At 38.0% G+C, this 14,726-nt stretch overlaps 1 long non-coding RNA gene across 1 annotated transcript; it reads left to right on the top strand.

The window, feature by feature from the left end:
• Positions 1 to 4,899: 4,899 nt before the first annotated feature.
• Positions 4,900 to 5,795, top strand: LOC116718169 (uncharacterized). Its single transcript, XR_004338891.1, has 2 exons — positions 4,900 to 5,293; positions 5,449 to 5,795. It is a non-coding gene; the product is annotated as an uncharacterized LOC116718169 (long non-coding RNA).
• The last annotated feature ends 8,931 nt before the right edge of the window (positions 5,796 to 14,726 follow it).

Raw genomic sequence — 14,726 nt, 5'->3', positions numbered from 1 at the left:
CAACTCATTCTCCACAGTAGCTCCTCCAAGTTTTTTGAAAATCAATTTCAAACAATTTCATTTCACAAACGACATCAGAGGTAGTGGCTGAGCTACGGAGCAAACCGGCTCGCCGGACGCGTTTGAGACGAGTTGAGCTCCTGATGAACTTCATGCATTTCAGTTTATTGATCAACAAAATTTGGCTTTTTTTTTTTTTTTTACCAAATACGTACAAAACAAAAACTCCGTAAACGTCAGTGTGACAACTGAATTTTCTAAAAATAATGCAAATGAAATAAAAATATTTAACATAAAAGAAGTGACTGCATAAATATTCACCCCCTCTAAGTCAGTATCCTTTGGCTGCAATCACAGCACAGAGTCTGTGCGGATAGGTCCCAATCAGGACGCTCATCTGGACGCTGCCATTTAAAAAGCTTGTCTGTGTAGCTTTAGCTGGATGCTTCGGATCGTTTTCTTGTTTTCCAAAGTCGCAGTTCTCTTGTTAGGGTGAACTGAACTCCGTGAGATGCTCCCGGCCTTAGAGAATTTCTGTGTCCATCTCCTCACTTCTACTTTTCAATAACCTTCTCTCTGATTGGTTGGAGTGTTCTTGACTCTTCCTGCTATAATGGTAGCCAGGAATGCTGATTCATCAGTGAATGAACCTTCCAGACACAGGAGTCTTTGTCTGAGACGCACCATCTAACTGTACACAGGTGATTTCCATTGCTCTCATTGTGAAACTGCTAGCACCTCTCTTGAATTAAGTCACATTTAAAGAGGTGAATAATTATGCAATCTCTTGTTTTATGGTAAACATTTTTCATTTAGAATTTAATAGAATTTTAATTAGTTTGAAGAAAAGGTTAAAGTTCTCTAAGCTAGTTACTTGAACACATTAGCAGTCCTTGCTCTTTTGTTTAGTGTACCGCCACTTTGTTTACTTCTAGCACATCCACCATCTTGGCTTTTATCTACCAAGTCCCTTCTCTGACCTCATGTTATTTTGTCCACCATTTTCTCAGTGACATCTAGCACACATATCTTGTTTACCACCTTGTCTCTCAGCTAAAACACAGATATTCTGTTTTTGTTACTAAATGTCTTTTTGCTTCAGTAGTTTTAGTTGAAAATTACTGGTTTAGCGATAGTCACATAAGCCATAATAATTTCCCTTCACTTCACACTTATGCTTTGTTTTGATCTATCATATTAAATCCTAGAAAGCCACATTAAAACTTGTGGTAATAACATGACAAAATGTCAGGAATTTCAAACGGCATCAGTCCTTTTGCAAGGACTGCAATAGGAGTCACAAATCTAATGTCAGCCGCAAAAATCTGCTTCCCGTTTATTTTGGTTTAATGCCTAATTAAGATTCTGGGCTGAAATATCTAAGGTTGTTGAAAACCCCATGATTTGCTTTTGAAGTGAGCATTCCCGAATGTCCTTTCTGTGACATCTCAAAAAAAATGGTGACTGATGATTTTCAGGTTGAGCTAGCAAAAAAAAAAAGAAAAAAGCCTCAAACCTCCAAAGACTCAATCTGTGACCTGTTAAATCTGATTAATATTCACCAGTAAATGTGCCTTGGGAAAATAATTTGATATGAATATTGACAGGGTTTTTCTAGGAGAGGTCATGAAAATGTCTAATTTTCTGTCTCATTTAACCATTGCTCTCTCTTGAAATGCGCCAACTGAGAGCATTTTGGTGAATTTATTCTCTCACACAGTTGTGGAGGAATTTGGGCCAAACAGTCTCAAAACATGACTTCAGTTCATTTATATTTGGGAGATTTACCATCATTCTCAAAAGAATCTGTCATAGCATTTTGGTCAAGGTGATGCCTGAATGGGTCTTTTTTTATTTTTTACACATTCACACCAGACCTGCTAAGTCCATTTTAATCCAAAGTCTCAAAAGTCTGGTTTATCTGAGGAGAAGCAAACTCTGGTCCATCTAAAAACCTCTGTCTTAGTTTGGTTGAAGTGAACTCTAGTGCGGTTCCAATGCATATGTGAACACCAAGTGGACCAGAGACCGCTCCAAAAGAAGGAATCAAGCTATGTGCATGGCATTCTGGGTAAATACCACCAAAACAAACATGCGAGTCTAGCGCTAATGGGAGAAATGTCTCTTGGTTAAAGAAGAAGACGGAAGTTGCGCTCAATGTCTTCTTCTGAGATTTTTGTGTCGTTTTTGGCACAACGCCGCCACAGACCGAGGGTAAACAAGTTGCTCAAAGGATTTTGTTTGTTTGACACAGTGCAACATGAAATCAAATCGAACCAGCTGAAAATTTATCAAATGTTGCAATTTTGCAACACAGTGTAGCAGACTATCAGGTGTGAAAACATCCTTAATGCACATTTGAAGCTGTGTTTTGGATTGTTGTCCTGCATATAATCTTGTATTAATGCATATCAGTTGTATTAATGGCTTCACATTTGACTCCAGATAGTTGACATGATAAGTCCAAATCATGATCCCTCCACCACTGTACCTTACAGTGAGTGCATATAGAAGGAGTGACTATAGCAGATGACTCTACCTTTTTCTGCATTAGCAGGGCCGGGCCATGGCACAGGCAGTATAAGCAAATGCTAAGGGCACCAGGAGTACAGGGGACGCCATTCAAACAGGATACAAACAAAAACACTTTTTTGAAAACATTGGTAGTAGTATAATTTCTTTATATGAAAGAGTCTACACCATTTTAACTGCCTTGCATTAAATAATCTAATAATTTAATTAAATTTAATAATAATCATACTTTGCCTAACTGTCCACTGCCCCTTCTTCTCCAATAGTTGTTTAGTTCTGTAACTCACCCTACTTATCAGGTGAGTTACAAAGACAATAGAAGTGGTAAAAAAGAAGAAAATCTGACAGAAGCAGGTTTAGTTATTTAGGAGAGTGTGGCGTTATCTTGCTGTTGTTAGCAGCTAGGCTAGCTAGTGGAACAAAAAGCCACTAGCTAGCCTAGCTGGTAATCAAATTGAGACTTGCTAGTTCCAACTTTACCTAACTTGTTTGGTTGCTTTTGTCTTTCTTGTTCAGTGGGTGTTACCAGTACATTTATTTCTACATTTTCACTTTGTTAGTTAATGTCTGCCCCTCACAATTATGTTAGCCTATATCCAGAACAAACTTAGAAAGTATCATCTAATTAACAATCCTGAACAAGAACCAAACATAGAGAACCAACATTTAGCTTTATGTTGCACAAATTAACCCAGAACAACTGGAACTAACATTTAGTTTCATACTTACTAATAAAATCAAACATGGAGAACCAACATCTAGTTTTATCAGAACAAGAATCTAGAGAAACTCCTATTACTTTATAAATTATGGACCACTTATTGTTATTCTTATTAAACATGGGGAACCAATATGTAGTTATACTTTTAACTTTTTGTCTTTCTTTTGGTTTGTTGTTTTCTTTGCATTTCCTTCTAATTCATGTAAAGCACTTTGAACTGCCTTGTTGCTGAAAATGGGCTATATAAAAAAATGACCTAACCTAGCTTAGATCTTTGCTAACTTCTGTTACCAGGTGTGGAAACTAACCAGTTCCATTTACTCCGGTTACTTTAAGTTTAGTTTGTGGCTGCAAATAAAATCTCGCCTCGGGCGCCAAAGTGGTCTTGGCCGGGGCCGGGGTTGGGTTAGCATTGTATTCGTGAGATCCCACACGGAGACAGAAGGCTAGGTGGGAGGGGATAAGGAGACAGAAAGAGCAATTTGTACTTCTCCGCCCACAGCGCTGCCAGCTCGGTGATGTGGAGGTCAGCGTGTGACTAACCTATGAGCTGTGGCCGGGCTGCCCTTTCTGTCTCACTGCACCTGTTTCACCACATTAAACACTTCACATGTTCCTCAGGGTCCCGGCTCCACGGCGGCCTCAGAAACACGCTTACGCATACGCAGAAAAACTCGCTCTCAGAAAAAACCGCAGACGAATACGGGACTGCTGGCAAACTGGGCAGGAATGGAGGTTGGCCAGAACAAAGATGATTTATTGAGTAAAGGTTATTCTGTCTCCAAGATGCTAATTGTTCTGTCAAGAATATTCATCTGCTAGGAGCTGGAAAGGGCAAGCATTCATTTTGTTTGCTAGAAGACGAGTTCTCTTGCAGTGTATTACAGTAGTTACTCTATGTGAATACGGTGCTGCCTTCAATTTTGTGAATGTAAAGTTTTCTGTATTTCAGCAAGAATGTGAGCCTAAAAAAAGTACACATTTACCAAGAGGAACTAACTCCAGTTAAATAAAAACACAACTTTTCAACTTCAAACATGCTACTCTATGGTTTAGTAATTAAAAATGAGGAAAAAAAATTAAGTACAAACTTTTTTTTTCTTTTTTAAGGAAGGCATTTTTGCTTTGTGGTTTGAAATGAATGAGTCGAAATTCAAATTAGCTTAGATTTTTTTAAAATAAAAACAACATTTCAACCAAAGTGACATAAAAAAAATATTTACATTTCTGCTCACCCATTTACAAAAGACAAGAACATCAGTTATTTCATATTTAAAGTTATTTTTTAGCTTAAAAGAATAATCAAATACTTTGTTTCCTAAATGTTTCTGTTGAAAACATCCGATACCGACGTTCGCATTGATCATAGTATTGGAAAAAGAAAAGAAGCTACTTATTTTTATTTATTTATTTTTTTTAAATCAGAGCATCAATCTCATGACCCACTTTCTCTGGGAATTCTTTGGAAATAAAAATGTCTAATATAAGCTACTGTAATTTTGAATTCCTTGTTCCAGCAGAATAATAAATTGACAAAACAAGCAAAGTAAAAGAATCCGGCCCAACAGGAAGACCCCATGCTGTGATGTTTTTTAGACAAATTTTATGCCCGTTTTTTTGGCACATGAAGATTTGCAAGTGTAACCAGGATCATTTTCTATATTAGATTTAGTTTATTTATTTTATTTTCCATTTTGTTAGATTTATTTTTTAAAGGGTTACTTAAACATTTTTTCCTCTTCCCCTTAATTTATTTAACACCAACCAGGCGAGAACAATAGTGTTCTCGCGTGGCTCTGACGTCATGTGACAGCTGCACATCAGCGTCCTAAATTGACAGCACAGTTTATATGGCTGCAAATCGCAGCTTAGGCAGGAAACGCTGCGGGACTCTGATGTGCAGGTAGGCTTCTGGTCTGTTCCCGACGAGGTTTTCAGATCTCTATTGTCTGTTTTTCAATCGTGTATGTCTGTTAACTTGCAGCCGGGTGATTACTCAACCAAACGTTGCAAGAATCACGATTAGTCAAGAGGGAACTGGTGAGTGTTTGGTAGGGAGCTAGTATGCTAGCACTAGTCTTCCAGCCTGTTGTGATTGTATATTGATTTGTTGCGTAACAATATTGGTTGCATAAGTTATATTTACTTATGAAACGTCTGCACATGTAACTGATTAATTAGGTCTGTTTATACAGGCCAGGTGCGTTGCAGATCCCTCGCGCAAGGAGTGGCTGGAGGGATCTTGACAATAGCAAGGATTGTCTGGTTTCACTGACCAGACTGGCGAGCTAAAATAAGCAGGATACCGAAACACAAGACTTATCATCTGGGAATATTCTTCCGACCTAATTGGAGGATCAGCTCAAGTCCCCATTGAAGGAAGTGGATTATTTTGGGGGTTTTTTTCATCATCAACAAAGACTGGTGGACGTCCTTGGTATAAGGAACTTTAACTTGTTTTTCCTTTACACTATGGACTAATGTGTATATATATTGTATATATATTGTAAATACTAAATACAACTCACCAATTTGCACCATCTTACTGTCTCTGTGCTTTACAAATTGCCATCTCCTCCAGTAGCCGAACCTAGCTAGACTTTAAGAACTGTTTGGATAAATTTTAATTCGGATTATTTAAAATCTTGTTAATCCTTGAACGCAATGTGGGTTACACAAGATTGTGATTTTTTTCTTTTTCCTCTTTTACACAACTGCTGTCTCTTGTCCTTCAAGAGCTGATTAATCAAAATCCTTCTCTGTGATAAAAATGCATATTTTTAGGGGTGTTTTGGGGGGATTTTAAAGACTCGTGAAAAAGCTCACCTGATCAGGCATCAGAACATTGTATTTTGCTGGCCAAGGCTAAAAAATGGAAATAAAAGAGAAATGATGAAGAACCTTTTCACCTGCTAACTGATGTTAAGGTCATGAGAGAAAGATTAATTTCTGGCCAGGCTTTTAATTATCATTATTTGACCCTGCTTTCATGATCTCCATATAATTGTGAAACTGTTCATTTTTTTTAAGACAGCCTTTTCACTTGAGACTTTCTCCTTCCACTGCTGCAGAATGGTCCCCTAATGGCCGACAATCAGCAAAGTAAGAGAAGCGTTCACTGTAGTTAAGAGGCACAGTCTACAAAAACAGTCCGACTAACTGAACTGGTTCAGAGAGAACTCTAAAGACCAGATATTGTCTTGGACTGAAACAAAGCTAGATTTTGGAGTCAAGGTTTCAGATTTTCAGTTCAGTTGTTGGGAAACTTAAAAAATATTTTTTTAAAAAGATTAAATCATGTTTGCCATCGAATTCGTGCAGAAGACAATAGATTTTGCAATTTGATCTGTCATTGCGTGTTTTCAAATGCCCTTGGATTTTGCAAAGGATGAAGTTTTCCCATTTTCTTGCTAATGAATCCAATGAATAAACATTTCTCTTTCACGTTTCAGAAAGAATCACTCGGCGGTGTCACTGATATTTTATTCATCATTTTCCGATTTATACTGATGCTAATGTTTCCACAATACAGTGGACTGTAGACGTATTCATCGCCCTGTGCCTTTTTCCATGTCTTTGTAATGTTTCAACAAAGTTCAATGTATTTCACTGGGATCTTCCGTGATAGACAAAATTGCACTTTGTTTTGATGCTGAAGAAAAACATCAAAATGTGTGGCAGAGAGCTAACTGAGCATCTTTCATTTGTAAGGTCTGAGCAAGACGAGTCAAAGTGTTGGGTGTCCCTGGCTTCTATTTGTAAAAAAGCTTAAGAGTAAGACATAAGGTTGATTCTTGGGTTTGGCAGCCGACTGTTCGGGGGGCCGGCTGGAATAAATGGCTCTCAGTGGGAACAGTAGGTTGGTCCCTTTGCCACAGGCTGGCTCTCAGTTAAAGAGACAACTCTGTCAGAATGTGTGGCCAGTAATGAGGGCCACACAGCTCACACTTACACCGTTAAGCCTTAAGGTTAAATGATATGACGGTCTCTAACTAAGTCTCTTTTTTTTTTTTTTGCCTTAAAGGTCAGCTGAATATTTTATTGCCAGCCAGGCTCGACAGTGTATTGAAATGGTAATGTTAATACCACTATAGGACAGCCTCAGTGAGGGAGGTCTATGGAAAGGTCAGCCAGTCTCCCAACAACTCCCCCCTCTCACACATGTACACACACCTTCATAACAACTAACTCAGACACGTGCGGCAGGAGCATAACAACACATTGAATCACGCCGGTGTAACTGCCTGCACTTTCATCACTCTGGCCCTTTTCTTTTCTAACTTACTCCGTGTTACACTCCAATCCCCAGTTTCATTTCGCACCATCATTAGAGCTCAAGACAATTTCCTAGCCGGAGTCCCGCTCACGGACGTGGAATGAAAATCGCTGCGTGATTGCAGCGGAGGATGTGAGCTGAAGGGTAATATCTGGAGTTGTGACAAGTTAAGGCATATTTCTGCTTTAATGCGGGAGGCTGGTCGGCGAAAAGTGACCCTGAAAGCCACGTTTCATTGTCGAGCGAATTTTTTTTTTTAGAGCAAATGTATTGCAAACACAGAAATGACTTGAACGGAGGAATTTCTGCGGCATTCTGTCATCTCTACGATAATTGGCCGAGTTTGTATCAGCAAATTTTCTCAGATGGGAAAAAGGACGCATAAGTTAATAATGTTAAAAAAGGGGAACGTTTTGTTCAATAATCTTGAATAAACAATATTAATTTGACAGCGAAATTCCTTATTTTCACTTTCACATGTTAAGCTGCCGTCTCACAAACTTTTGCTCAAAAACTCTAAAAAGTTCTGTTTGCTTTACAAATTGGCCCAAAAACATGACTTTGGAGTCATATTTCACACTTTTTGCACAAGTGCTTCTTGCTACATTTCAAATCTTCTTGATTGCCTGAACTCTCTGAACACAACAGGCAAGAACCCAAAGAAGGCAGTGATATCAACCTAATGGGTTTGATACACGGGGAGCGACGAACGATAACCAAAGGCCAAAGTTTTCCGCCACTTGAGGTGAACTCAACACATGGGATGCCATGGCGATAGCAGCGACAAAAGTTCCTTGCCAGCCGTTGTGCCTACAACTTACATGTACAAGCTCGAAATTTCACATGCAGAAATTTCTTTGGTCACTTGGCTGGAGGAGGGAAAGTGATTGTTGCCTCATTGCCCAACTTCCATAGGAAATGAATAGAGGGAGAGCAACGTCGCCTCCTGTGTGTCGAGCCCATAACGTCTGTTCCCTTCTGTTAGCACTTCTTTCAAATGCACAAGCATCATTAAATCTGAGCACAGAATGCTCAGAACATGCTTTTGAAGCAAACACAATGTTTTTCAGTCAGAGAGTTTTGCGTGAGGGCAGCATGACTATTCCGTGTCTATGTTAATGTCCGTTTTGTCAGTTGTAAATGTGTTTGGTTTTTTTTGTTAAAGAAACATTTAAGCATTGGTAGTGTACTTTTTTTCCCCCCACCAACCCAGTTCCATTCCACAAAATGTTTGTTCTGTATTTCTAGCAAATTTCTTTCAGAAATTTCCACGCTCTGCCTCTGAAAAACGGACTGTACCTTGGTTCCAACTGTGAGCTGGACAAGATTAAAGAAGCACTTTCATCAGGAGCCGGACTCACGGTTATTAAGATCAAAGATCAGCTATAAAACATAACACTAGCATTAATAAATAGTCAGACCATACTAACAATAAAGTAAAGCAAGCCAATCATCTTTTCTTTTCCCACTCTTTATTTTCATAACCCCAAAGAGTCACCGCTCTGCATAAAGCTGTGCTTACAGCCACTATTTTCTGCTGAATCTATAAACAACATTGAATTAAGCTGGTGATATGGAGGCATCTGCTTGTATAGATCCTGAGGTAAATAATGGGATTTGTGTGATAAATTATCTTCTTGCACTATGATCCTCCTCAAATATTTGCTATAAAACAGACAGGGCAATGTGTTGATGCGTTTATAGTGACATGACGGTGTGGCTCATGGCCGCTTCTCTGGGCGTCTTCCATAAAACCAGTTCAGACTTGAGCCTAGCACCAACCCGGGTGCTTGACTCAACTTCAGTGCAACAATCCTAAAATAACATAGTTCCTCACTACATGCCCTGCTTATCATTTATTGGGTAAAACTAAATTTGAATTAGCGCCTGTTTTTTTTTTTTTTTTTTTTTCAACAGCAACCCAACAAAATTTTGTGACAATCTCACGCGAGGTTTTTTTTTCTTTTGTTTTTTTTTATATATAATTTGATTTAACATGAGAGATAGGTTGAACAAATAACTACCATCAAACAGGACTGCTAGTCGCAGCAGAAAATCACCCTGATGAAGACCAAGCTTGGTCTCCATGTGCTGATCAGTATTGATTGTTTTTATGGCAATATAAAATAAAGGTAATTGAAGGACATTTCGACTGCTCCTCAGTGTACCTCTGGTCATTGTTATGGCCGCTTGCTCTGTTCACCCTTTTCCAAAAGTAAGAAACCTCATGCATGACCTATTACGAATTTTTGGCTCTGCTTTTGAGAACTTACAGTACATCTGTGCTAATTGAACAAGAAAGTCAGAAGACAATTGGAACAGAATTCAGTAGCAACTTCATGTTTCATATCAATATCGTGTAGTTGCTACCCGGATATCAAAATCATAGTAAATCTAAAACTCGGAGAAAGGATTTCTGTTTGACTTTTTAAGAGAAAGATTTTTTTTTTTGCTTAATTAAAAATAAGCAGTAAGTTCAATTGATTTTAATATCTAAAGTAAAAGCAAATTTTGGTGCACCAGCATGTGCTTTTGAGTGAAGCCACAGTTAACAGAAGCGGTCCTGTTAACTATGAAATGAAAGGGAATACAGAAAGTGTGCTTATTAAAAGATAAATACTTTGTTTTGTAACAAACATTTTCCATTTTAAGAAGAAGTTAAAAAAAAAAGAGATTTTGTCAGCAATAATTTTAAAATGAACAAGTCTCTTTCTGCATTAATTGCCTGTGCTAGGAGTGGGGAAAAAAAAAAAAAAAGGATTCAGTCCCTGGTCGCAAATCCACACTTTGGGCACTATTTCTTTACACTTAATCTGTTACAATGAAAATGGGGATGAAACAGTGTCCTGTTTTTGTGGCTACGAGGAAGGATTTTTGGTCTCATAATTCATCATCTCCAAAAACTAACTCAACTCTGGGACTACATTCAGGGATTCTTCAGTTTGAAGTCATTCCATTTGGTGAGCTGCTCAGATTTGCGGGGGATTTGTAAGTCACAAAACAATCTTAGAACAGAATTATTCTCCAGCCACTCCATATTTATGTCTCTGTATTCATTCCAACAAACTTCCAATCATGATCCAGCCGTTCTGTGTACCCCCAAAGACGAGTGTAGAAACTATTTCTGCATTAGCTCTTAGTTTGGCTGCACAACCAGCACAATAATTGACATAATTTAATTAAGAGCGTTAGAAAGTTTGGCTAAAAACCTTCCAGATAAAAATGAATACATCGGCAGTACAGCAGCGCAATATTACAAAAAGAAACCTGTAAATATGAGTAAAATGTTAGAGAAGCAAAGTTATTCTTAGACAAAACACATGAAGCTATCGTTTGACTTCTGATAAGAACTTCTGAGCTTTACAATGGCTACTCATCGTACCACCAAAACTGCTACGACTAAGTCATAAAATAACTCCATTCTGAAAAATTATTCTAAGTATAACCGTATGTACAGCTCAGGATGTTTGAAATCTGACACTGTTAAATGATTATTGGTAAATATCTTACCTGCAGTAGATAAAACACTTGGAAACTTCAGTTAGTATCAATCTAGATAAGTTGATCCAGGAGGCTAAAGCTAACGGCTAATCCATCTACAGTCTAATCCCAACACATCATAGAAATTTATCTGAAAACTCTATGATCAACATTTTACACCAGTGTCACATTCACACTGGACACTTGTTTAAAGACAAGCTAATGATTACTAGCATAAGGAAGTTGTTCGATCATAGATATAACTCATTAACAAGAAATCAACGATTAAACCGATAACTTACAAGACCCGTTAGAGTTGACCAGAAAGGTTGTAAACTAGAACTTCATTTCCTCTTGGCTTCAGCGGAAATGACCACCAAACACTAAAATAACAACGGTAGAAAGGGGTCCTAAAGTAGGGTTTACTTAAACTGCTACGATGCTTCTGATGACCAAATTGTTTTAGAAGATGAAGTTCAGTTTAATTTGGGCATTGACTTAATGAGCTAATGTTGATTTATACAAAATGAAGATGGTAAAATGGTTATTATCATGTCAGATCATTTCTGCTCCTCACCTCAAAAGTCCAGAAATGTTACTTCAACAGGTCAAGTCTCAACACGCCTGAAGATTAGTTATGTTATTTTTTTTAGGCTGCAGTCGCCTTTATTGAGCAGGAAATAGGGAGAAGAAGACAAATGAAACCCAGGACAACTCTGTCGAGGTCCACAGCCACTCAACGCCCAGGATTAGTGGAATTTTTGTAGAATATGTAAAGTATTTTAGAACAGGATCACAGTTTTTGTTTGGAAAAGATGTAATCCAGTCACTTATATTTTGATGCACACTGGTGGCGGTTGTTACAAGATTAAGCTATTTTTCCACCCATTCAATAAAAATAAATGTATTCATAATTCATATTGGATTTGACGTGTCTGTTCAATTTCAGTTTTATGCCTCTACAGTCTTAGGTGTTTCTAAAACTAAAAAAGAAAGGCTCTTTCCCCACAAAATGTTTTATCTAGAATTTTTTGTCTTTCCTTTTATGTTTTTTGGTAGAGTGGTTGCTTAAGTGTACCTGTTCCTTCCTTCCTTCCTTCCTTCCTTCCTTCCTTCCATCCATCCATCCATCCATCCATCCATCCATCCATCCATCCATCCATCCATCCATCCATCCATCCATCCATCCATCCATCCATCCATCCATCCATCCATCCATCCATCCATCCATCCATCCATCCATCCATCCATCCATCCATCCATCCATCTCTGTTTATTTACACAGTACAAATTCACAAGGCACTTTTCAAAAAACGTGAATTCAATCCAATCAGACAGACATTCCAATTGATTGTCGTCAAAAATCAATGCAGTCAAGTTCTGTTTATTATTCAAATTGGTTTAAAAGGTTTTCTATTTAAGGAAACTCAGCAGATTATGTCAAGTCATTGCCTTGTAGCGTCACTCTTGGACGAGAACATAGCAACAGTCAAAGATCGCTAGCCTTGTGTCGTACTTGGCAGCAATCTTTCATACCGAGCGCGCACTGTAACGCATCTGTAAATAAAAATGTTACAAATGATTGAAATGACGAAATAAATACTAAAACTACTATAGCAAGCACTGGTCCAGTTGAGCTAAAGGTTCCTTCTGCCAGAATCCGCAGGGTTCCCATAGAGTGACTCAGTGGGTAGAAGCCATTTTGGTGAGCGGTGGATCTTTCACCGTTGACGTTTGCCAGCATTTATGCTAAAGAAAGATTCTGCGGTATTATAAAGAAGAATAAAACATTCTCTAAATTTTCAATTTCTGCCCAAGCTGCTGCTGTATTGCTTGGGACGTACAATATTTCCTCTGTAATGTGAGCTATGGGGAAGATAAATAAACAGTAGACAGTCATTGTTTGGTCAATAGGCAGGGAATCATTAAACTTTTATGGCCATGTTTTAATCCCCTTGAAAATTGCAGATTTCACCCACTCAAAACGTGCGCACACACACACACACACACTCTCCATCCCTCTCTTCATCCCTCACCTCCCTCCATTTGATTTTGTCTGGGGTCAGCAAAGCTTCCTTTGCTCTCTTCCTCATGGATGCGTTCCAGGCTGAGTTTTCACATATGCTAGGTGGTGGGGAAAGTTGCTGACGCTCGTGTAACAATGTGGAGCCCCGTAGAGCACATCTGTGATTTCAGCCCTCAATGAGACCATGCTGAGCAGCAGAAATTAACCTACTCTTATACACACTGGTGGAACGCTAGATTTAGAAGTCTATTTGTCATGAATACCACCAAGCTTATTCTTTCTTTAGCTCCACAAACAGGAAGATACATTTGTGTAAAACTTTAGGGTTGCAGAAGGAAATCTGGAGAGATACTCCCTTCGCTCAACGACGGAGTTGGATTTACTTTATCCAGCCACGTTGAAGTGTGCTATAAACAAGCCAGGTCAGCGAATATCTGAAGTAAAGCAGTCAATAATTGCCCGAGCCACAAAGCAAGGCAGCAATTACGTTTTCACTGCATCTTTTCATGTCAATGATGCTTTTATGTGTCTAAGTAAAACAAAGACCATCTGGAGAGGGACGCACTACTCATAAAGTTTAATATCATGGCATTATGGCTCCTTAATGTCTTGATAGGGTGATATGGCTTATTTTGTAAAAGTGTACCCATCATAAAATTGCAAATACATTCAATGTTAATATTTTTTATTTATTTATTTATTTTTAAAGAACAATCAGTTGTTTCACAGTTTGTGGCACCACTGGCAAAAATGCATTAAAAAATATCTATAGAATTCAGTTGTACTTTTTTTTTAAGTTAAAATACATGATGACTTTCTGTTTTAAATGGTTTAAACATAATGCACTTATCTAAAACCCATATTGGTGCTCTTTTAGTTATTTAGCATTGATGATAAAAAATTTTAAAAAATGTATTTTTGTGATTCGCTTTAGACAGCTCAGGTTAAGACTGAGCTTTTAGGTAACAAATACTTTGGGTCGGTTTATTATGCAACAAAATATAAAAAATGTGGCAAAAGAATTGGGTTATCCGGATGCAATATCGGAAATCGGCCAGTAAAACGAGTATCAAATTATATCAGCCTGCATCTCAAAACTCTGTAAGAACTTCGCTCCAGCATTTAGTCCGCCCCAGCAATTCTATCCAGCACAGCTTGTATCCCACATACTGTACATGTACATTGATTAATAATAAATGGGTCAGTTGTTCCCATACCTTTTGCTGTTGACTACTGTTCTCTGTGCGAATTATATCACTTGATCAAGCCTTTCTGACATTCCACACTACAAAACAAGCAACAAAACTATCCATGATTTATACTGATGTCATATCGCATCAGTCCATTATTTGTCTTTCTGTATGCTTCACCCTGTTAGGATGTTATAGAAGACTACAGTCCTATTGGGGAATACACAAGCTACTTATGCCAGAGATACGTGTATATGCTGCTTCTAACTTTAAGATTATTTCTTAAAGTCTTCTTCTTATACTTCTGAATTTTTGTTTTTAACTACTGTATGAGTGTTCTCACAGGTTGAAGTTTTCTAAAACTGTCAGTGTGCCACTGTAAAAAACCAATGAATTTTTCCGAAAACATTTTTTTATCTTCACAAGAGTGCCAGTAACTGTTGCAATTATTGTTCAATAAAAAAATGTTTGACCAACATTCCAAAATACCTTGAGATTCCC

The sequence above is a fragment of the Xiphophorus hellerii genome, chromosome 4 (genome assembly GCF_003331165.1).
Source record: "Xiphophorus hellerii strain 12219 chromosome 4, Xiphophorus_hellerii-4.1, whole genome shotgun sequence".
In the NCBI taxonomy this organism is placed as follows: Eukaryota; Metazoa; Chordata; class Actinopteri; order Cyprinodontiformes; family Poeciliidae; genus Xiphophorus; species Xiphophorus hellerii.
Note: the sequence above shows the minus strand (reverse complement) of the source record. Positions and strands in the feature narration are given on the sequence as shown.